Genomic DNA, 24892 nt, shown 5'->3' on the forward strand with positions numbered 1-24892 from the left:
CCTCAGCCTCCCAAGTAGCTGGGACCACAGGTGCCTGCCACAATGCCTGGCTATTTTTTGGTTGCAGCCGTCATTGTTGTTTTGGTGGACCCAGGCTGGATTTGAACCCACCACCTTAGGTGTATATGGCTGGTGCCTTAGCCACTTGAGTCACAGGTGCCAAGCCTATTTTTGGACATTTTAATAGAAACCATTCTAAGAGGTGTAAGGTGTTATCTCATTGTGGTTTTAATTTGCATTTCCCTGATGGCTAATGATATTGAGCATTTTTTCATATGTTTGTTGGGCATTTGTAATTTGCTCTCTGTTATTCTTTGTTTTCTGTTAAATTTGATTCCCATCTTTATTATTTTCTTCCTTATACTTTCTTTTTTTTTAAATTAAATCATAGCTGTGTATATTAATGCAGTCATGGGGTACAATGTGCTGTTTATATGCAATTTGAAATATTTTCATCAAATTGGCTAACATAGCCTTCATGGCACTTTCTTACTTATTGTGTTTTGACATTTATATTCTACATTTAGTAAGTTTCACATGTACCCTAGTAAGATGAACCACAGATGTGGTCCCACTGATTACCCTCCCTCTACCCATCCTCCCCTCTCCTTATACTTTCTTTTGGATTATACCATTGTCCTTTTAAAAATTTATTGAATTGACACTTTGGTTAAGAGTTCTCAAGATGTTTTCTTTTCAAATATGTGCATTTTAAAAATTTTTGGCAATTCATTGAGGGCTCATAGAAGCAGGTTAAATATCTGCATTTTTGACTTCAAATTTTCCTGTTAAGTATTACTTTTAATCTGTAACCCACACATTTTTTATATAGTGTTGTTAATTTTTTTTTTTTTTTGAGACAAAGTCTCACTGCATCACCCTCAGTAGAGTGCTGTGGTGTCATAGCTCACAGCAACCTCCAACACCTGGGCTTATGAGATTCTCTTGCCTCAGCCTCCCAAGTAGCTAGGGCTATAGGCACCTGCCACAATGCTCAGCCAATTTTTGGTTGTAGTTGTCATTGTTGTTTGACAGTCCTGGGCTGGGTTTGAACCCCCCAACTCCAGTGTATGTGGCTGACGCCCTAGCTGCTGAGCTACAGGTACCAAGCCAGTACTGTTCATTTTTAAACATTCTATATATCTATTATAAAACAGAAATTTAAAGTATGAATTATTTAGAAGTATTATTATATCAATATAATTTTTATGTAAAATTTTAGTATAATTCTTAAATTGATTTTCTTTTCACTTTTATTTTACAATTTTATTGCTTTATAGTCTGTACATAATTGTTGGTATTTGGAATTTATTGAGAGATTATTGTGATATGTTATATGGATAATTTTTATGAATATATAACATATCCATGAAAGGAATTTTTGTACTTAATATTGCATTCTTATTCCACTTCTTTGTATATAATTTCTTTCCCATGTTATTTAGTATCTTTCAGTAAAAGTCTATCAATGTCATTTTTTCATCTGAAAATATTTTTATTTTATTTGTGAATGCCAGTGTAGCTGGAGGTCCTTCAAGTCCTTACTCAAAAGTAAGGGTAGAGAGGGGAGGAGGAAGGGAGATTGGAAAATTCTCATAGAATGAGTACAATGTAAGACTATATGGCATATCTTCTGGGTGAAGGGCTCAACTACAACTTGTACTTTACCTAAAAAATGCAAACAATGGAACCTAATCATTTGTAGCCTCATATTAATCTGAAAATAAAAAGAGTCACCTCCTTAGGGAGCCTTAATTTTAACCTATTTAAAAATGTAATCTTGGCTTGGCACCTGTAGCTCAGAGGCTAGGGCACCAGCCACATACACCAAAGCTGGCAGGTTCAAACCTGGCCGGGACCTGCCAAACAACAGTGACAACTACAACCAAAAAAAAATAGCTCGGGGTTGTGGTGGGTGCCTGTAGTCCCAGCTACTTGGGAGGCTGAGGCAAGAGAATCACTTAAGCCCAACAGTTGGAGGTTGCTGTGAGCTGTGATTTCACAGCATTCTATGGAAGACAACAAAGTGAGACTCTGTCTCAAAAAAAAAAAAGTGTAACCTCATCTAGCCTTATCTCCAATTGTCACTCTTCACTCCCCAAACCTACACAGCTTTTAAAAATAGCATTTATTAGAGTCTATCATGTTATATTTAAAAAAACATTTTTCTGTGCCTTGTCTATCACCTCATGATATAAGCTCCATGAAGGAAGGAATTTTTGTCTACTTATTCATTGACATAGCACAATGCCTAGAACAGTGTCTGCTATATAAAGAGTATCTAATAAATATTTATTGAGTGAAAGCAAAAGTAAATGTATAATTCATATTTGTTTTATATTTGTACTTTGTAGATATTATTCTCTTCCTATCAATAGTATGTAGGCTCTATGAAGGCACAAATTTTTGTTTTTTGTTCACTGCTATATTCTCAGGGACTAGGTCAGTAGTTTCTGGCATTCAATAAATATCTGTGAATAAATAAGATAATATTTAGGTATTCTCCATGTACTTATATTTCTGTGGCAATCAGTGTGTCTTTTCTCGGAGGCTGTTTTAGCATTTCATTTTTATTTATCATCTTTGATTATCTGCAGTTTCTCAAATGTATGTAGGTGTAGATTTCTTTTTAAATTTTGTCTAGGATTCATTTGCTTTTTGAATCTGACCATGTTTTTCATCACTTTTGACAAGTTCTTATATCTCTTCAGTTTTTTCTTTCCTTTACTCTCTTGGAATTCCTTTTTAAGTAGACAAATGACCTTATCCTTCATGATACTCAGCCTCTCATTGTATTTTCTGTTTCTTTACTTTTTATTTTTTTGAGATAGAGGTTCATTTTGTCACCCCTGGTTGAGTGTCCTGGCCTCATAGCTCACAGCAACCTCAAACTCTTGGGCTCAAGCTATCCTCTTACATTAGCCTCCTGAGTAGCGGGGACTGTAAGTGCCCACCACAATGCCTGGCTATCTATTTCTTTATTGAGCTGCATTTTGGGTAATTTTCTCAAATCCATCTTCCCATTTATTTATTTATTTTTTTGAGACAGTATCTCATTCTGTAGCTTTGGGCAGTGTGGTATGTCATCAGGATAGCTTTCAGCACTCTCAAACTCTTAGGCTCAAATGATTCTCTTGTCTTGGCCTCCTGAGTACCTGGGAATGCAGGCACTTGCCACAATGCCCATTTTTAGTAGAAATGGGGTCTTGCTCTTACTCAGGCTGGTCTCAAACTCCTGAGTTCAAGCAATCCACTTACCTTGGCCTCCCAGAGTGCTATGAGTATAGGCATGAACCATTGTGCCTGGCCTATCTTCTCATGTAATACTTTCACCTTTTTGGATAGTAGAATGGCTTAATCATCACTCTTCTTATCTTTCTATACTTAAAACAAATTTATTTTTAAAGTATATACTATCTACACAGTATATATAGATTATCTATGTCAGTAATTCTATTGGAATGGACATGGATATATCAGAATCATTTGGGAAAGTTTTTTAAAGCAAAGATTTCTGTTTTACTTCACCTCCCCCACATGTTTTGATAATGCTGTCAGGATTTTATCCTGAAATTAACAAAGAGATACTGAAGATTTTAAGCAATATTGTGCCAATTCTATTTCTGTATTTTCTTTCTTGATTATTAGATACAATTATTTCTAAAAAGTTTCCCTCAGAATATAGGTAATTTAACTTCTCCCTTTTCTTTAGACACATGTCATTCAGTAACCTAATGTTCATTATGCCAGAGGCAATGGTCTTAAATATGATAGGGAATAGGCTCTAGAGAAAGTATTTTTAATGGTTATAGTAAAGAGGAGCCAATCTTGAACTTGAGAGTTATCCAGAGAAGGTCTTTTACCTCTCCTTTTACCAGAATCGCATGGATGGGCTTTGTCTGACCCAAATCAGCAGTTGCCTCTCCCGGTAGGAAAAGTTCCATGCAAATATTTCACCTGTGACCCAATTCCATGTCTATGGGCCACCTACTGATGCACTTACATCTCTAATCATTACCCTACATGATTTTTTGATGGTACTGCATTTCAATGTATGCAAGGCAACCCAACAGCACCTAAAAGGTCAAAAGGACATTCAGTTACTTCTACCCTCTGCCTGTAACACACACAGCATCCAAGAAACATTATCAAGATTTTCATTAGTGATCATCTCTGCCCCGTGGACCAGATATATGCTGGTGGTAGAACTCTTGTTTCTGTACCACCTTGTATTTTAGTCTTTTTATATTTTAGAATGGAAATTCTATTTTCTGTACTTATAGAATTGACATTTGTATTATAAAATATACAGACATTGTGGGACAGTGTAAAGAAGAGAATCAATTCCCTATAACTACACCTAGCAATAATGCAACCTAGAAATAGTAACATTTTGATGTATATTCTTCCAAACATTTAAATTCACACACACACAAACATTTAGGACCACATATATCTTATTTATATATATCTGATATATTTGACTATTTCATTTCTTTTTAAATGCCCTTGGGCGGAGACTGACTTTTGCTTTTTAAAACATTAATTCAGTGTTGAAATTATTTACTTTGACATTTTTGGCTATGAAATGTCATGTCAAATGATTGTGCTATGACACAGAAATAGAGAATGAAGAATCACAGAATTATAGAATTTAGGATCTAAAAGAGGCCTTTGAGAACATTAAATCCTCCTCTAAAACCTAGAACTAAAAGATGGGTCCACATTGTCACATATTATACAAACTTACAAAGAAAAAAAAGCTTAAATGGAAGACATGAGTATTTAGCTTAAAAGATGAAACCTTAATCATAAATTTACTTTCCCCATAAACTAAATTTTGTTATTTTGTCTTACTTTATCTTCAAAGGACTTTGCATAGTTGATAGACCAGTCAAGTAAATAGGTATCATTCCATTTGTTTGCAAGTCAATTTATACACACCATTTTGTATAGGCCTCTGGGGGTGTTCTTTGACATAATGTGTATCCAGTAGATGGCTTAACTTTGGAGGCGATACCACATTTCTTTTGGCATAATTCTTACTTAGGTTGGATTCAGAAATAAATTTAGAATTGTAACTAAAATCCTGTTGAAGTTACCTGAAATGAGGGGGAAAGAAAAGTGAAATAGTACCAGCAAGACAAAAAGTAGTTTTTGTTTTAAAAAGAATTCATTTCTCTTTCTTTGTGGGCATATGAGTGTGGGTGGGTTTTCTCAATTCTAGAGTTGTTGTAAATAAATTAGCTGTAAAGCAGTCATGGATTTTTTTTTCTCCTCTTAGTCTCTAAATTACTTTAGGTGTCAAGCTGAGAAGTCTGTGGGGCTTTCAGCACTTAGCACACTGTTTCATATTATGATTTTTTCAAAGCAGAGACAGAAACAACCCAAATAATTCCATTACATCTGAATTAAGTTCCTCAGGCATTTCCTGGATTTTGTTAGCAATTCAACAAGAAGTTTAATATTAGGAGATAGGGAATAATTACAAAAGAAAGAGAAGGGTAGGAATAAAGGGGCACTGAAGTCATAATGGAGAATTTGGGTGAAGTGGTTTCTTTTTTATGATTAGAGGGTAATAGATCAAATTTTAATCTTTTAAAGTAAATTTCTGGTATTCAAATTTGTATTTTTAAAATACTTTCTATACAAGTTGTTCAATTTTTTTCCTTTGAGGATTCATTGAGGGTACAGAGAACCAGGTTGTACTGATTGCATTTGTTAGATAAAGTCTCTTCTATAACCGTGTCCCACTCCCAAGAAGTATGTCATGTACCGTGATCCCCCACCCACTCCCCCCTCCCTCCATCTATCAGCTTCCCCATTCCCCTACTCCCCATCCTGTTCTAGGTCATCAACTGTCCTCATGTCAGAATTGAGTACATTGGAATCTTGCTTCTCCATTCTTGTGCTGCTTTACTAAGAATAATGTGTTCTCTTTCATCCAGGTTAATACAAAGGATGTAAAGTCTCCAACTTTTTAAATGGCTGAATAGTATTCCATGGCATACATATACTACAGCGTGTTAATCCATTCCTGGGTTGGTGGGCATTTAGGCTGTTTCCACATTTTTGCGATTGTAAATTGAGCTGCAATAAACAGTCTAGTGCAAGTGTCCTTATTGTAAAAGGGTTTTTTTCCTTTTGGGTAGATGCCCAATAATGGGATTGTGCGATCAAGTAGGAGGTCTATTTTGAGTTCTCTGAGGATTCTCCATACTTCCTTCCAAAAAGGTTGAATTAGTTTGCAGTCCCACCAGCAGTGTAAAAGTGTTTTCTTCTCTCCATAACCACACTAGCATCTTGCTGCTTTGAGAATTTGTGCTATGGGCCATTCTCATTGGGGTTAGGTGATATCTCAGCATGGTTTTGATTTGCATTTTTCTGATAATTAGGGACAATGAGCATTTTTTCATATGTTTGTTAGCCACTTGTTTATCTTCTTTAGAGAAGGTTCTATTCATTTCTCTTGCCCATTGATATAAGAGATTGTTGGCTTTTTTTTTTTTTTTGAGACAGAATCTCAAGCTGTCGTCCTGGGTAGAATGCCATGGTGACATCATAGCTCACAGCAACCTCCAACTCTTGGGCTCAAGCAATTCTCTTGCCTCAGTTTTTCATATTTTTAGTAGAGGCGGGGTCTCACTCTGGCTCAGGCGGATCTTGAACCTGTGAGCTCAACCAATCCACCTGCTTTGGCTTTCCAGAATGCTAGGATTACAGGCATGAGCCACTGTGATTGTTGGCCTTTTTAAATGTTGCTTAATTGGAGTTCTCTGTAGATTCTAGTTATCAAGCTTTTGTCTGATTCATAATATGTGAATATCTTTTCCCATCCTGAAGATTATCTATTTGCTTTGGTTGTTGTCTCCTTAGCTATACAGAAGCTATAAAATTTAATTAAGTCTCATTTGTTTATTTTTCTTATCATTGCAATTGTCACTGAAATGTTCTTCATAAAGTCTTTCCTTAGTCCAGTAACTTCCAGTGCTTTCCCTGTGGTTTCTTCAAGGATTTATTTTTGTTTGTTTGTTTCATGCCTTAGATTTAGATCTTTTATCCATCTTGAGTCAATTTTAGTGAGTAGAGAAATGGGTGAGTCCAGTTTCAGTCTTTTACATAAGGTCATCCAGTTCTCCCAGCACCATTTACTGAATAGGGACTCTTTCCCTCTGTATATGTTCTTGTTTGGTTTATCAAAGATTAGGTGGCTATAAGATGTATGTTTTCTATTCATTTTCAGATGTCTGTGTCTTTATTTTTTGTGCCAATACCATGCTGTTTTGATCACTATGGCCTTGTAGTACAGCCTAAATTCTGGTAGGCAGATCCCTTACACCATGTTTTTATTATGAAGAATTGCCTTGGCCACATAGGGTTTTATCTGGTTCCATATAAAATGAAGAATTATTTTTTCCAAATATTGAAATTATAATGTTGATATTTAATGGAGATTGCATTGAATTGATAGATTGCTTTGGGAAACAGACATTTTAACAATGTTGATTCTTCCCTGCCATGAGCATGGTACGTTCTTCTATTTGTTAATATCCTCTGCTATTTCTTTTCTTAGAGTTTCTTTGTTGAGGTCCTTCACCTCTTTTGTTAGGTATATTCCTGGGTATTTCATTTTCTTTGAAGCTACTCTGAAGGAAATTTTGTCCTTGATTAGCTTCTCATCTTGGTTGGTACTGGCATATACAAAGGCTTCCAATTTGTGGACCTTGATTTTATATCCTAAGACATTACTGTATTTTTTGATTACTTCCAGGAGTCTTGGGGTTCTTTCAGTATAAGATTATATCATTAGCAAAGAGGGAGATTTTGACCTCCTCTGTTCCCATTTGGATGCTGTTTATTTCCTTCTTTTGCCTCATTTTATTAGCTAGAACTTCCAGCACTATGTTAAATAGTAGTGGTGATAGAGGGGCCTTGTTTGGTTCCAGTTCTAAGTGGAAAAGCTTTAAGTTTTATTCCATTCAGTATAATATTACCTGTGGGTTTGTTGTAGATGACTTCAATCAGTTTAAGAAATATGTCATCTATGCTTATTTTCATCACAGTTCTAATTAGAAAAGGATGTTGAATTTTATTGAATGCTTTTTCTGCATCTATTGAGAGAATCATATGTTCTTTGTTTTTGCTTCTGTTGATATCATGAATTACATTTATGGACCTGTGTATGTTAAACCAGACTTGCGTCCCTGCGATGAAACCTACTTGATTGTGATGAATGATTTTTTTAATGTATAGCAATAAGCTATTGGCTAGGATTTTTATTGAGAATTTTTGCATCTATATTCATTAGTGAAATTGGTCTGAAATTCTCCCTGTTAATTGGGTCTTTTCCTGGTTTTGTATCAGGGTGATGTTTGCTTTGAAGAATGTAATGTATTGGGGGTAGTTTCCATGTTTCTCTATTTTTTGGAACAATCACTGCAGTATGGGTATAGGCTCTTCTTTGAAGGTTTGATAGAATTCTGGTATGAAGCCATTTGGATCAGGGCATATTTTGGGGGGAGATTTTTTATTGTTTCTTTAATCTCAGTTATTGCAATCAGTCTGCTCAAGAGATCTATTTCTTCTTGATTAAGTCTAGGGAGAGGACAATTCTAAGTATTGATTCATTTCCTCTGCATTGTCAAATTTCTGGGCATAGAGTTTCTTGTAGTACTCAGAGATAATCTCTTGTATCTTTGTGACATCCATTGTTATTTCCCCTTAATTGGTTTTGATTGAGGTTATTAGAGATTTTACTTTTCTGTTTCTAGTTAATCTGGCCAAAGGTTTATCAATTTTATTTATTTTTTTAAAAACCCAACTTTTGTTTTGTTAATTTTCTGAATGATTCTTTTGTTTTAATTTCATTCATCTTTGATTTAATTTTGTTTATTTCTTTTCTTCTGTTGGGATTAGATTGCTCTTTTTCTAATACCATAAGATGGTTCATGAGTTTGCTGATGCACTCTCTTTCTGTTTATTAAATGTAGGCATCTAATGCGATAAATCTCCCTCTTAAGACTGCTTTGCTATATGCGATAAATTTTCCTCTTAAGATTGCTTTTGTGTCTTTATTGTTGTTATGTCTGAGGAAATTAACAATTTCTTTTTTTGTCTCTTTTTGAATTCAACTATCATTCAGCAACATGTTGTTAAATGCCAAGTGTTTGTGTGGGGATGAATGTTTTTGTTGGAGTTGAGGTCTACCTTTATTGCCTTGTGCTCTGAGAAGATACAGGTGTAATTTTTATTGTTTTAATTTTACTGAGGTTTGATTCATATTCTAGGATGTGGTCTGTTTTGGAGTATGTACTATGGGCTGATGGGAAAAATGTATATTCCTATATTCCTTAGCTTTGGGATGGTATGTTCTGTGTATGTCTATTAATCCCATTTGTTATAGGGTCACATTTAAGTCCTTTGCATCTTTGTTTAGTTTCTGTTTAGAGGATTTTTCCAGTTCTGTCAGAGGGGTGTTAAAGTCCCCCACTATTATGGTGTTATGGGATATCATATTGCTCAGACCCATCAAGGTCTGTTTCATAAATCTGGGAGCATTTAAGGTGCACAATATTTAAAACTGAAATGTCTTCTTGTTGAATTGTTCCTTTGACTTGTATAAAGTGTCCATCTTTGTCTTTCTTAACTTTAGTTGCTTTAAATCTGCTTGTATCTGAAAATAAGATTGCAACCCATACTTTCTTCTGATTTCCATTTGCTTGAAATACTGTTTTTCATCACTTAATCCTTTTTTGATTTGTCCTTCAGGGCTAAGTGTGTCTCTTGGAGACAGCATATCAGAGAGGGCTAAGTGTGTCTCCTGGAGACAGCATATGACTAGCTTGTGCTTTTTTTTTTTTTTTAAGTATGGAATGCTTCATGAATTTGTGTGTCATCCTTGTGTAGGGGCCATGCTAATCTTCTCTGTATCATTCCAATTTTAATATATGTGCTGCCGAAGTGAGCACAGCTTGTGCTTTTTTATACAATCAGCCAGCCTATGCCTCTTCAGTGGGAGTTCAGTCCATTGACATTTATTGAGAGAATTGATAAGTGTGGTAGGGATTATTCATCTTATTTTGTGAAAGTCTATTGTGTAGTTTTATCCTCTGTGCCATTTTGGAAGCTAGATTTTGACCTTTAGTTTCTAGGTGTTTACTGTGCTGGTGGTCACTGTTGAGAATAGGTCAAGTATTTCCTGTAGAACTGGTCTTGTTGTGGTGGATTTCCTCAGTGCTGTATATATGCAAAAGATTTGATTTCTCCATCAATTTTGAAGCTTAGTTTAGCAGAATATAGAATTCTGGGCTCAAAATTGTTTTGTTTAAGAATGTTGAAGGTGGATGACCAGGCTCTTCTGTCTTGGAAGGTTTCAGATAAAAAGTCTGTGTACATTTTCATGGCTCTGCCTCTGTAGGTCAGTTGTCACTTACTTCTGGGTGCTTGCAGAATTTTTTTCTTTCATCTTGACTTTGGACAGGTTCATTACAGTGTCTTGGAGAGGCTCTATTTGAGTTGAGATGACCTGGGATTTGATATGCATCTGAAAGGAATGTATCAGGGTATTTAGGAAAACTTGGGAAGTTTTCCTTTATGATAGTCTCTAGCAGGGCTTCTATTCCTTTGGTACAATCTTTTTCCCCTTTAGGAATACTTATTATTCATATATTTGAACACTTCATGGAGTATTGTAGTTCTCTAAGCACCTGTTCTGCATTCTTTCTCTTCTTTTTTGTGTCTTTAACTACCTGGGCTAACTTGAAAACTTTATCCTCTAGCTTTGAGATTCTTGCCCATGATCTAACCTATTTTTGATACTTTCTATTGCATCTCTACATTCCAGGATTGTCTCCTTCATTTCCTTAAGCTTCACCATATCCTTTTTATATTCTATACATCTCTTATCCAACTTTTGGTTCTGTCTTTCCATTTTCTCATCCATTCCCTTTATTGTCTTTATCTTCCATATTTTAAATTCCCTTTCTGTCATGTCCATTCCTTCTTTACAAGTGGAGTCTTCTGTAGTAGCTGTGTCATGGTCCTATGGGGAAGTTGCTTTGTTTTGTTTTTCATGTTGCATTAATTTTTCTTTTGTTTCCTTTTCATGTGTTCTTTCCTCTTATTGACATCCTTGTTTTCCTTTTTACTTCTCACTGTCTCCTTTGTTTTAAACAGAAGTCCTTGCTCTTGATGACAGTATGTTCCAATGTGTCACCCAAACACCAGGTGATGCTGTGGTTTATTTTAGGAGACAGAGACCACAGCCGGCAACCTCTATGGTCCTTATTCCAAACTTAGTTGCCTTTGCTGACCAACTTATTGTTTCCTCATCATTCAGACCCTGCCTGTTTGGGATCTTACAGCTCACAAGAGTCCTTCAGGGGCAGATCTCACAGCGCTCCCTGACTCTTGCTCTGGTAGGGTGTGGGAGGCCCTCAGCTTGTCCCAAGAGTGGAGTTCTCATATCAGCAGGAGGAATTAAGATGGTTGTTCTTTTTTTCTTTTCTTTTCTTTTTTTTTTCAGTTTTTGGCTGGGGATGGGTTTGAACCCTCCACCTCTGGTATATGGGGCCAGTGCCCTACTCCTTTGAGCTACAGTTGCCACCCAAGATGGCTGTTCTTTCAGTCCCTGCTAGGATCTTCCTTGACCTTCCCACAATGGCAGTACCTTGGCTGCTTAGACCTTCTCAGTATGGCTGCTGTACCAGCCACCAAATCTATGGCAAGTACATTCCAATAAGCATTCAAATCTAGTTGCTGTATACTGTTCAACTAAAAACTCTGAAAAGGTTTCCTCCCGTCCTGGGCTTCTGTGGGTGGACAGCCGATCCCAGCCAGTTGCAATCACTTGCTTAATTTATCAGATTTTCTGCTGCTCCAGATCATATGCTGTATCTTGCTCACTGCCTCCTCACTGTGCTCCCTGAGCTATGACCCTGGGTAAGGTCTTGTGCCAAGTTTTTTCTTTTTCTTCCATTCTAGGAGAGTTCAGCTGAATAATCCTTCTTGTCTGCCATCTTTCTCTGTCCCTGTTTATTTTTCCTTATTTAATTTTTTTAGAGATAGGCTTTAACTTTGTTACCTAGGCTGGAGTGCAGGGGTGCGATCATAGCTCACTGTAACCTTGAAGGAGTCACCCTTTTAAAGTACAGTTCAGCATGCCCCTCTGGGTAAAGGGCTCAACTACAACTTGAACTTTACCTTGTAATTGAAAACAATGTAACCTAAAAATTTGTACCCTCATATTAATTTGAAATAAAAAAGTGCATCCTAGAAAAAAGTACAAATCAGTGGCTTTTTAGTATGTTCAAGGAGTTATGCAGCCGTCATCACTATTTTATTTCAGAATTTTTTTTTTTAATCTCACATAGAAACCTTATACTCATTAGTAGTAACTTTCTATTTCCTGATTTTCCTAGTACCTGGAAACTGTTATACGTTTTGTTGTAGGGGAAGAAACATTTCTTCAGTCCTTCTAGGATTCCTAGCTAAGTTTGAAATAAAACTGACCAAAGGAGATTAACAGTAGAAACGTATAACAAATTTATGTAATCAAAAATTTTTGGTGATATGGGAGTTTTCAGAAATGAAGACCTGAAGATTGAAGGGAAAACTGTCATGTAGAATTACAGGCATGATAAAGAGTAACAGCCATTTAGAAATGTGATTGGACAAAAAAAGGAATGATGTAATGACAATGGACTATGTGGTGAAAGCCAGGAAGGTTGAGATTATCTTAACTTCTCTGTGTGGCATTCTTTCCTCTTGGGTATAGGGCATGCTTATGATCTACTTTTAGACAAGGTAGGTCAGAGAATTTCTTTTTTTTTTTTTTGAGACGGAGCCTCAAGCTATCCCCCTGGGTAGAGTGCCATGGCATCATACTCACAGCAACCTCCAACTCCTGGGCTCAAGTGAGTCTCCTGCCTCAGCCTCCCAAGTAGCTGGGACCACAGGTGCCCACCACAATGCCCGGCCATTTTTTGGTTGTAGCCATCATTGTTGTTTGGCGGGCCCCGGGCTGGGGATTCCAACCTGCCACCTTAGGTGTATGTGGCTGGCGCCTTAGCCGCTTGAGCCACAGGTGCTGAGCCCAGAGAATTTCTTTATGGCTAGCTTTTATACAGAAAGTTAAGAGTAGATTAGAATAATACATATTTCTAGGTTTTATGGCTTTCTTTGAGGAATAGGGTTTAAGTTTCTATGACCTTACTTGGGGAAAAGAAATTCTGGTTTCTATGGCCTGCTCTGGGGGAGAAAGGATAGCTGGGCAAAAAGGGGCCACAAAGAGGCTTTGCTTCTGAGGTCCATCCTTTAGTTCAAAATACTCAGCATTCTAAGGCATTATAGACCTTACTTTGTTTTGTTTTTTTTTTATTTTTTGTGACAGAGTTTCACTTTGTCACCTTCAGTAGAGTGCTGGGGAGTCATAGCTTACAGCAACCTCAAACTTTTGGGCTCAAAGCAATTCTCTTGCTTAAGTTTCTCTGGTAGCTGTGACTATAGGGGTCGCTGCAATGACTGGCTATTTTCTAGAGACAAAAAAATTAAATATACAGCTACCATATGAACAAATAATTCCACTGCTAGGTATATTCCCAAGAGATGTGAAAGTAATAGCAGCATTATTCATAATAGCCAAAATATGTGAATAACCCAAATATCTACCAATCAACTATGAATGGGTATGTTCAATCCATTCACCTTGCCTCAGTCTCCCACAGTATAGAATTACAGGCATGAGCCACAGGGCTGGCCCAGGTATTGTTTTTTGAGTCCCAGGGATATCTATGGATTTGCCTATTTGGGGCATTTAATGAAGATTGAATTATGAAATACATGGCCCTTTGTGACTGTCTTCTTTCCTTAACATAATGTTTACAACTCATGTTGCAGCATATATCAGTACTTTATTCCTTTCTATGACCAAATATCTTCCATTATATGAATTTACCATATTTTATTTATATGTTAATGAGTTGATTGGTTGATATTTGGGTTATTTACCTATTTTGACTATTATGAATAATGCTGCTATTGTTTTCACATCTGTTGGGCATATATACCTAAGAGTGGAATTACTTGTCCATATGGTATCTCTATGTTGAACTTTTTCAGGAAATGCCACACTATTCTACAAAGTGGCTTCAGCAATTTGTAATTCCATCAGAAATATATAAGAATTCCAATTTTTCTACATGTAGAATTTTTAAGTATATAATTTTAAAAAGTTTCCTTTTTATTCATGTGCTTTACTTAACACAAATTATTAACAGCAAACCACTATGCACTGGTATAATCTTCTTAGGAGTAAACATTGTATTTAGTCAGTGGTACCATCATGTTTATAAAACCTACAATATCTGGAATGATTCTTTCCTTTATTCTCACAAAAGAATACTCCACAGAACCATGCTACAAAACAGGCATAATTTCTTGCCATGGTCTGCAAATCTCTGTGTGATTTCCTTCTCTCTCCCTACCATCCTTTGGTATGAGTCATACCCTCTTTCTGACTATTCAAAGGCAAGTAAACCAAAGTCTCATGCTAATCAGTTAAAAATAAAAATCACAATAAAGCCCTCTGGAATGTTGATCCACATAAGTTCTTTTCATATATTATAAGATAACAAAATATTTCATATATTATAAGGTAACAAAATAAACTGTAAAATGTAAACTATAACAAAAAATATCGATTTTTGTTTCATGGGACTTTTAGCATAATATATTTAAAGTTAAAGGACAGGAATGGGACATTAGAATGGTGACCTTGATTTCAGGATAATTTATTTTTAATCCTTTCTGACAGAAATTAATAACTGGGGCCAATTATCTACTCAGGGCTCTACTTACAGAAAAGTCATTGGTAAAAAAGAGGTTTCTTATCTTTGTACTTTCTAGATTTGGAGAATGTTTTCCTCCAGTAGAGCTACTAATACATCATGTTAAAAAGAAAGGATGTGGCTGGCATATGACAACACTGCCTATTCAGATATTACTGCATTGGACAATTATAAAAGAAACATTAGACTTAAGTGGGATTCTAGAACAAATGGACCTAAGAATAAATTTATAGAACCTTCTATCCCAGAACTGCAGGATATACATTCTTTTTAGCACATGGAATGTTTTTCAAGATAGACCATATTTTAGGCCACAAAACAACTAGCAAATTAAAAAAATCAAATCAGACCAGGTACAGTGGTTCATGTCTGTAATTCTAGCACTCTGTGAGGCCAAGGCTTGTGGATCCCTTGAGCTCAGGAGTTTAAGACCAGAGCAACAGCCAGATGCTGTCTGTCCTAAAAATAGCTGGGTGTTGTGGGGGGGCACTTGTAGTCCCAGCTCCTCAGAAGGCTGAGTGAAGAAGATCACTTGAGCCCCAGAGTTTGAGGATGCTGTGAGGATGCAACCACACTCTACCCAGATGACAGAGTGAGACTGTCTCAAAAAACACAAATCATCTTAAGTATCCACTAGACCACACTGGAATAAAACTAGAAATCAATTCCAAGAGAAACTTTTAAAACCACACAAGTATGTGGAAATTAAATAACCTGCTGCTGAATAATGTTTGGGTCAATGACAAAATCAAGATGGGCATCAAAAATTTTTTGAATTAAAATGAGAATGGTGACAAAAGTAACCAAAATCTCTGGGATACAGCAAAAACAGTGCTAAAAGAGAAGTTCATGGCACTAAATGCCTACATCAAAAAGACTAAAAAGAACACAAATTAATAACATAATGTTACATCTCAGGTAATTAGAGAGACATTAACCAAACCCCAAACTAGCAGAAGAAATAACAAAGATAAGAGCAGAGCTAAGTGAAATTGAAACCAATAAACAATATAAAGGATCAATGAAATGAAAAGTTTGTCTTTTTAAAAGGTAAACTCAATGTACCACTAGATAGGTTGATTAAGAAGAGAAATGATTCAAATAAGCTCAATCAGAAGTGTAAAAGGAGACATTACAGCTGATACCACAGAAATAGAAAAGAACATTCAAGAGCACTATGAAAATTTCTATTCACACAAACTGGAAAATCTAGAGGAACTGGATGAATTAGAAACAGACAGCCTTCCAAGCTTGAATCAGGAAGAAATAGAAATCATGAACAGATAACTATTGAATAGCAATATTGAATCAATAATAAAGGAATAATATCAAGAAATTATAAGGAAATCTAAAAATCAGCAATCAAAAACAAAATAGCCCCACCAAAAAGTGGACAAAGGACATGAACAGACATTTTTCAAAAGAAGGGATACAAATGGGCAACAAACTTTTGAAACAATGCTCAACATCACTAATCATCAGGGTAATTAAAACAACAGTTGGATGCCACCTACCCCTGTCACAATGGCCATTACTTAGTAGTCAAAAAACAATAGATATTGGCATGGATGTAGTGAAATAGGAATGCTTATACATTGTTAATGGGAATGTAAATTAATACTTCTACAGAAAACAGTATGGACATTCCTCAAAAAATTGAAAGTAGACCTACCGTTCAATCCAGCAATCCCACTACTGGGTGTCTATATAAAGGAAAAGAAATCATTTTATCCAAAAGACACATGCACTCATATGTTCACTGCAGCACATTCACAATTGCAAAGATATAGAATCAATCTAAGTGCCCACTTATTGATGAGTGAATAAAGAAAATGTATATATGGAGTACTATTTAGCCATAAAGAAGAATGAAATAATGTTTATCACAGCACCTTGGATGGCACTGGAAGTCATTATCCTAGGTTGAGTATCTCAGGAATGGAAAAACAAATGTTATACACATATGTATTGACTTGTAAGTGGGAGCTAAACGATAGTATAGGGGACTTTGGAGACCTGGAATAGGGGGTTAGGAGGTGGGAGGTGTTTTAGGGATAAAAACTACCCTCAGAGATAATATTAACTATTTGGGTGAAGAGTACAGTAAAAGCCCTAACTTCTCCACTGTACAATTCATTCATATATCAAAAATCCAGTAGTACCCACTAAATCTATTGAAATAAAACAAAGCTAAAATAAAAAATATTACTACATTGGAATTATGATCTGATCCATCCATAGACCATCTCGCACTAATATTAATAACTGGTATTCTCTGTGATACTCATGTAACTTAGCCTATAATTGGTTTCTGTTTAAAGGTGGAGGAAGTAAAGCCAAATGAATAGGTAATATCTGAATCAGTATTTTTACATGGAAGTATAGAGGATGGCGGTAGAATCTCTAAGCCTAAAGCCTGCCTTAACCTCATATGAAACAAAGATCATGGAAACTAGCCTGGAAAAAGAGACAATCCACAGAATGGGAGAAAATATTCTCAAACTACTCATTTGACAAGGGGTTAATAACTAGAATGTATAAGGAGCACCAACAATTCAATATGAAAAACTCAAATAATTCAATTAAAAATAGGCAAAGGCATGAAATGATAAAAATCCTTGAAGAAAGTGTGGGAAAAACTCTTGAGGATGTCAGTCTGGGGAAAGATTTTATGAAGACTTCAGTGGCAATTGCAACAACAAAAATAAACAAATGAGAGTTAATTAAACTTAAAGCTTCTGCACAGCTAAGGACACAACAATCCGAGCAAACAGACAACTTTCAGAATGGGACAAGATACTTGCATATTACAAATCTGACAAAGTTTGATAACTAGGATCTATAGAGAAGTCAAATTAATCAACAGAAAAAGAGCAAACAATTCCATGTATTACTGGGCAAGGGATATGAATAGAACCTTCTCTGAGGAAGACAGACGAATGGCTAACAAACGTGAAAAAAATGCTCATTGTCCCTAATCATCAGATAAATGCAAATCAAAATCACCCTGAGATATCACCTAACCCCGGTAAGATTAGCTCACATCATAAAGTCCCAAAGCTGCAGATGCTGGTGTGGATGTGGAGAGAGGGGGATACTCTTACACTGTTGGTAGAACTACAAACTAATACAGCCTCTTTGGAAAGAAGTATGAAGAGTCCTCAAAGAACTCAAATTAGATCTTGCATTTGATGCTGCAATCCCACTACTACCCACAAGAAAAAAAAATCATTTTACCATAATGTCATTTGTACTAGAATGGTCATCACAGCTCAATTTACAACTGTCAAGATGTGAAAACAACCTAAGTGCTCAGCAACTCAGGAATGGATTAAGAAGCTGTGGTATATGTATACCATGGAATACTATTCTGCCCTAAAAAGATGGTTACTTTACATCTTTTGTATTAACCTGGATGGGGTTGAAAAATAGTTTTCTTAGTAAAGTATCATAAGAATGGAAAAGCAAATATCCATTGAACTCAATTCTAACATGAAGCCAGTAGATGATCTAATTCATGCCCATAGAGAAGAAAAACTCATTTCAATTCAAGTTCGGGGGAGAAGGAACAAGGAAGAGGAGAAGAGAGGAGGGTGTGTTTTGGGTGCTTCCACTTAATGAGCACAAGGTAGGGGTGTATGGCATTTGAGTGTGGAACACAATAGGAGGGACTCTACCTAACAAATTCAAATATTGTGACCTGGTTATTTATAGCCTCACATTAACCTGAAACAAACAAAAAAGTGGCCAAAAGAATGTGAATAGGCATTTCTCAAAAGAAGGCATACAAATGGCTAAAAGGTATATGACAAAATACTCAACATCATTAGTTATCAGAGAAATGCAAATCAAAACCACAATGGGATATCATCTTCCCCAATAAAGGTAATTGGGGTTTCCTTTCCCTGCTTTTGTTGTGACTGAGCTGGTACTCCAGTTGTAAAACAAAGTCCTCTGAGATATCCCCTTCCCTTTCCTCAAGTGGAAGAAGACTCTTCCTGAACTGTGCTGTCAGTAGTGGGGGAGGGGTGACATAGGCCCCGGCTTGGTTATACTTGCTGGGTCATGTGCACCCCAAGTCCACTGGCTCTCAGCCAGCACAGACACAGGAATTGCCCAAGGACTGCAGCCCTTGTGGCTTGATTGCCTTTCAAATTTAGTTCAGGCTCAAGCTGCTCTTTTTTTTGCTGATGGTCGGGCTAGCAGGAAGTTGGGTTTGGGTGCAGAGGATTTCCCTCTGGCTGGGCTGGTTGAAATGCTCCCTCCACAGGTACCAGCAGAATTCTGCCCTATGCTATCTTCCCCCTGTCAGAGTGGCCCTGAGTTTCAATGCAAAGTTCCACATTACTTCACTCCCTTTCCCCTAGCCTCATAGATTTCTTCTTCTTCTTCCTTCTTCTTCCTTCTTCTCCTCCTTCTTCTTCTTCCCCTCCTCCTCCTCCTCCTCCTTTTTTGTAGTTTTTGGCTGGGGCTGGGGCTGGGTTTGAACCCGCCACCTCTGGTATATGGGGCTGGCACCCTACTCCTTTGAGCCACAGGCGCTGCCCCTCATAGATTCTTTCTTCATGTCCTGGACACCATTATGGGTGGGGGATGTTTGGGGAGGGATATGTAGGCAGTGTGCCACTATTTTTTCTGCCCCCTTTGTTGCCTCTTTTTAGGTAGTATAATTGCTCACCTGATTTTTGGTTCTTGGTAAGGTGTTTGTTTATGTGGATAGTTGTTGAATTAGGTGTTCATTGGGGAGGGACCATTCTGGAGATTTCTATTAGGCCGTCTTGCTCTGTGCCCCCTCTCTATGATTCCTTTCTAATTTTTTCCTCCAGTGTGTCTCTTCTTACCCCTTTACCACTGTATAACGGATTTAGTTACAGGCTTACTTTATTATACCATTCCTTCACAGCTGTCCACTTCTACTGCTCTTTCTATTAAAGGCAGCTTCAGATCAGGCCTCCTTCTTTCTTTCTCAAGTTTTTCATTGCTCTTTTAAAACTCCCCTTCTATAGCAACAATTATAGTCTATTTTTGTTTACTCTATTGGTTTATGAATTCTTGAGTGAGAATCTCTAATTTTTTAGGTATGGCTCATTTTTTAATGCCCTGAAATGCTAGCATGAAGCAGATATTGAAAAAAGAGTTTGCTGAATTCAGTTAAGTACTGGCTTAGGGTACTAAGGTTGTAGAAATAAGAGGTGGTAATTCTGGCTGCATGTCGTGGCTCATGCCTATGATCCTAGCACTCTGGGAAGCTGAGGTGGGTGGATCACTGGAACTTAGAAGGTTAGGACCAGCTAGAACAAGAGTGAGACCCATCTCTACTAAAAAATAGTGGGGTGTTGCAGTGAGCAGCCGTAGTCCCAGCTACTCAGGATGCTGAGGGAAGAGGATCACTTGAGCCCAAGAGTTTTAGGTTGCTATGAGCTATGATGCCATAGCACTCTACCCAGGGTGTCAGAGTGAGACTGTGTCTCAAAGTAAAAAAATAGGTGATAATTCTTGTTCTTAAATCACCCTATTTAGCTTACTCTTGTGCCCTTGGACTAATAACCAGGTGATGATCTGTACTGGGTCACTTGAAAGAACCCTTCCAGTAGCAAGTTTTAAGTATGCTGCTTATTTTGGAATCTAAGATAATGGAATAATAACACTGTTAATAATGACACTTTATAATTCTTGTTTTAAAATTTGGTATGAGTTTTATAGTTTTATAACTATAATGACTCTTGGAATTTTAAAATAGTTGCATTAGTTATAAATATTCTTAATGAGTGGTAAGAAAAGGGAATAAGAACACTTTATATTTAGTTATCTTACATTGAATAACTTGTTTTTTAAAAAATGCAAGTCCAATTTTTAAAATTTATTATATTTATGATGGGAATAGGGGAGGGCAGGAAGTCTCTGAAGATAAAGAATCATGAGTTGTCCCCCAACCCTTTGCTTTGAGTTCAGAATATTGTAATACAACTAAGTTTGCATGTATTTGAAAATGGTAGTGTGAGATACCTATATAAAGCAGAGGGACAAAACATTCTAACTTTATTTCTAATGCATGGCCTCAGGTGAATAGACTCAGGAAATGGGTCTTAGCAATGAACTATTGAGGTCCCCAAAGGAAGTATCAGTAGAAGTATGGTAGTTGAAACAAAGCAAAATTCAAGCAGATTTGGGGGTATAGCATTCTTTTAAAGATAGATGAACTCAGAAACTCTTCTAGTCTTGGTGGATGCATTAGAAAAACATTCTGTGTGGGCACATCTATTCCTGAATATATTTGGCTGTAAGAGAGTGTGGTAGCTTTGAGTAAATAACATGGTTCACAAGGCTCTTGCCATAGCCTCACGTGAGGATACATGACTTGACTTGACTTGACAACTGACCCCCATGTTTGGGAGCCTTTGTATTTTATATAAAACATACAACTGTATGTGTGACCCTGGAGATGCTAGACTTAAAATGTTTGAGAAAGGTTAAGTGGAAAATAATCAAAGGTATGGAGGCTTTTCTGTGCAAAGGTATACTTGAGATTAAGAAACGTTAACAAAGAAATGGAGAGAAAAATAAAAGGTCTGATCATAGTCATTAAAACTGTAAAGTGTATGAAGAGTGTGAATAGACTTGTTAACCAAAGTCAAAAATACTGTAATGAGGAACTTTTAAAGCATGATGACTTTAAAAGGGGGCACCTGCAGATGCTGGCATGGATGTGGAGAGAAAGGAACGCTTTTGCACTGCTGGTGGGCCTGCAAACTAAAACAACCTTTTTGGAAGGAAGTATGGAGAACCTTAAAGAACTCAACCTAGACCTCCCATTCGATCCTGTAATCCCAGTACTGGACATCCAGAAGGAAAAAAAATCTTTTATTATAAAGACACTTGTACTAAGCTGTTTATTGCAGCCCAATTTACAATTGCTAAAATGTGGAAACAGCCTAAATGTCCTTCAACCCAGGAATGGATTGGCAAGCTGTGGTATATGTATACCATGGAATATTATTCAGCCATCAAAAATAATGGAGATTTTATAGTATTTGTACTAACCTGCATGGAGGTGGAATACATTATTCTTAGTGAAGCATCACAGGAATGGAGAAGTAAGAATCCTATGTATTCAACTTTGATATGAAGACAATTAATGACACGGTGGGGTATGGAGGAAGGGGAGACCAGATAAAGAAGGAAGGAGGGGGTGTGGGTAAAGAAAAAAAAAAGAAAGAAATTAGTGACTAATTCTTATATAAATTGTATTTAATTTGGACCAAAGTACATTACTTAAACATTAATTTTTAATTCAACATGTTAATATGTTGTTTATCATATTGTATCCTCATTTAAAAGTGAAATATGTTTGTAATTTCCCCTTTAGAATAATATATTTTCTCTAATTTTAATATCAGGTGTATCCAGATTAAGTAGAATGATTTTAAAGTATTTCTTGCAGTTTTTGGCTGGGGCTAGGCTTGAACACGCCACCTCTGGCATATGAGGCTGGGGCCCTACCCTTTTGAGCCACAGGTGCTACCCCCTGAAGTATTTCTTTTTCTATTGTCTATAAGATTTGGCATGATCTTTTTTTTGAAATTATCTTTTACTTTTATTTATAAATATTAGTTGTCTATTTTTTTGAGACTTTGGAAAAAACAAAATAAGAAGAAGTTAACTATAGACATACTTCTATCTGACAATGTGAATGTTACTTTCTTTGCATTGTTACTATTATTATTGCTTAATATTTCATTGCAGCAATCGTCTGATTTCTTTTCTGAATGTATTTATCTTCATTTGTTCTTTATGAGGTTTTTGTTCTCTGTCCTTGTGTTCAATATTGTTACTGTCCTTAAATTTAGCCTTTTTAATTCTGTGAAGGAAAAAGTGGAAACCTAATATATACATGTATAAGTAAGAAAAATAGAAATTAAAAATAAAGTCTGTTATAAACACAATAAATATATGGATACTGCAAAAAAAAAAAGAAACAAAAGAAAAAATAAAAATAAAAATTCCTTTCTTCTTTGGTAAAAAAAAAATGTAGATTTTTTGGGATGGATTTAAACAGATTGATAATGGCAATGGTTATTAGATAGGCTTGTATGCTAGTGAGATTATACCAAGTAATGTTGCAGCAATAAATAATTTCTGAAATCTCAGTTGTTTAAAATGCCATAGATTTAGTTTTTGCTCATGCTACGTATTCATTTTGTCAGGGGGCAAGGGGTGGTGATGGTGCTCTTTGCATTGATCTCACTCAGGAATCTACATAAAGTCCTATCTGTATACTTCCACTTTTGTTAAAGCAGGAAAGAGGCACATACAACTTACAAACCACCTCTCAACAATTGTGTATGCGTATATATTTGTATGACACTGGCAAGCTGACTTTAAAATACATACGAAAATACAAAGGGCCAAGAATACCAAGGCAATCTTGAAAATAGAACAAAGTTGTAGGATTTATTCTTCTGGATTGGAAGATGTACTAAAAAAACTACTAATGGCAATAAAGACCAGTGTTGATAGGGGATAGATAAATGGACTAATGGAATTGAAAAGAGAGTCCAGCAACATGACCATACATCTATGAAGACCTAACTTATGGCATTTTTTGACACTGTATACCAATGGGAAAAGGTATTCTTCTTAACCAATAATACTATGTTAATTGATTGTCATATGAAAAAAATTAAGCTTGATTCCTACCTCATACCATGCACAAAATAAATTTGGGTTTTTTCTTTTATCTCCTTTTCCTCCTTCTTTATTTTTTTCCTCTTTCATGAGCCAAAGTTAACTTCATGTAAGGTGTGAGGTAGTGATCAAATTTAACTGATCAGTTTGATTATTACATTGCCAGAGTTACAACATTGATAGGGTGACCAGATTAACATCTGTAAGGCGGGACAACATGGTGCGGGAGGCCGAGCGGGCGTGCAGGGCAGGGCCTGACAAGACAAACTTTGATAAGCAGTTCTGGATAATCACTTCTCAGCAATTATTTATTACAGTTTAACATTATAAAATTAACAAAAATAATATAAAACTCATATGATGGTGAAATAGCCGTATGGCAGCTGAAAACTGTATATTCCCTTCTTGTCCTCCAGCCCGTTTGTGCATTCTTTCCAAAAATCGGGACTTTTTTAAAACACTGGGGGACGCGGGACAAATTGTTGAAAAGCGGGACTGTCCCGCCAAAATCAGGACGTCTGGTCACACTAAACATTGATCAAGTTTAGTAGAAAATTACCAGACTCCAGAAATCTTCCTTTGCTTCTTTCCAATGATTACTATTTCTCTTATCTCCAAAGGTAAACATCATTCTGACTTTTGAGAATATAGATTAGTTTTGATTGTTTTTGTACATTGTATAAATAGAAGCTTATAGAAGATATTCTTGTGTGGATTGTTTCTTTTTCTTGACATTATGTTGTTAGATTTAATTATTATAGTTGCACATAGCTGTACTTCATTTAATTTCATCTTTGTACAGTATTGCATATTATGAATATTTCATAATTGATTCAGCCTATTGTTGAAAACATACAAATTATTTCTAATTTTGTGGCTGCGTACATACTTGCACATACCCCTTAGTGCACACATGCACTCATTTCTGTTAGTTATATGGCCAGAACCAGGGCTAGCTGCATAATTCATGGGTCTCAGTGCAAAATGAAAATGTGGGGTCTCTTATTTGTCATATATTAAGAATTTCAAGACAGTTAGGACAGAGAATTAAACTAAGCACAGGACCCTTCTACATCCAATGCCCCATGGAACTACTGTGATTTGAGGAATTATTTATTCATGACGCACTACCCATAAGGGTGCCACAAGTGGAAATGAATTCCCATTCTACCATTTGTTAATTGTGTAAATTTTAGCAATCTCCTACTCATCACTTCTAGGTCTGTATATTTCTTAATCTCAGAGGCTTGGTTTTCTCATCTGAAAATTGAGAATAATAATTAATACTTAAATTTTAGTACCATGAACATACAGCAAATACTGAAAATGTTAGATTTATTATTATTGCTATTAATGATTTT

At 36.2% G+C, this 24892-nt stretch overlaps 1 protein-coding gene and 1 non-coding gene across 2 annotated transcripts in view; one reads left to right on the plus strand and one right to left on the minus strand.

Moving 5' to 3' along the window:
* Positions 1-24892, plus strand: part of DLG2 (discs large MAGUK scaffold protein 2) — a 2018366-nt gene that overhangs the window by 47036 nt on the left and 1946438 nt on the right. The window lies entirely within an intron of this gene.
* LOC111724432 lies at positions 9862-9968 on the minus strand. Its single transcript, XR_002772732.1, has one exon. It is a non-coding gene; the product is annotated as a U6 spliceosomal RNA (small nuclear RNA).

This window comes from Otolemur garnettii, unplaced genomic scaffold (assembly GCF_000181295.1).
Source record: "Otolemur garnettii isolate 467f Iridium unplaced genomic scaffold, OtoGar3 scaffold00001, whole genome shotgun sequence".
NCBI classification, from domain to species: domain Eukaryota; kingdom Metazoa; phylum Chordata; class Mammalia; order Primates; family Galagidae; genus Otolemur; species Otolemur garnettii.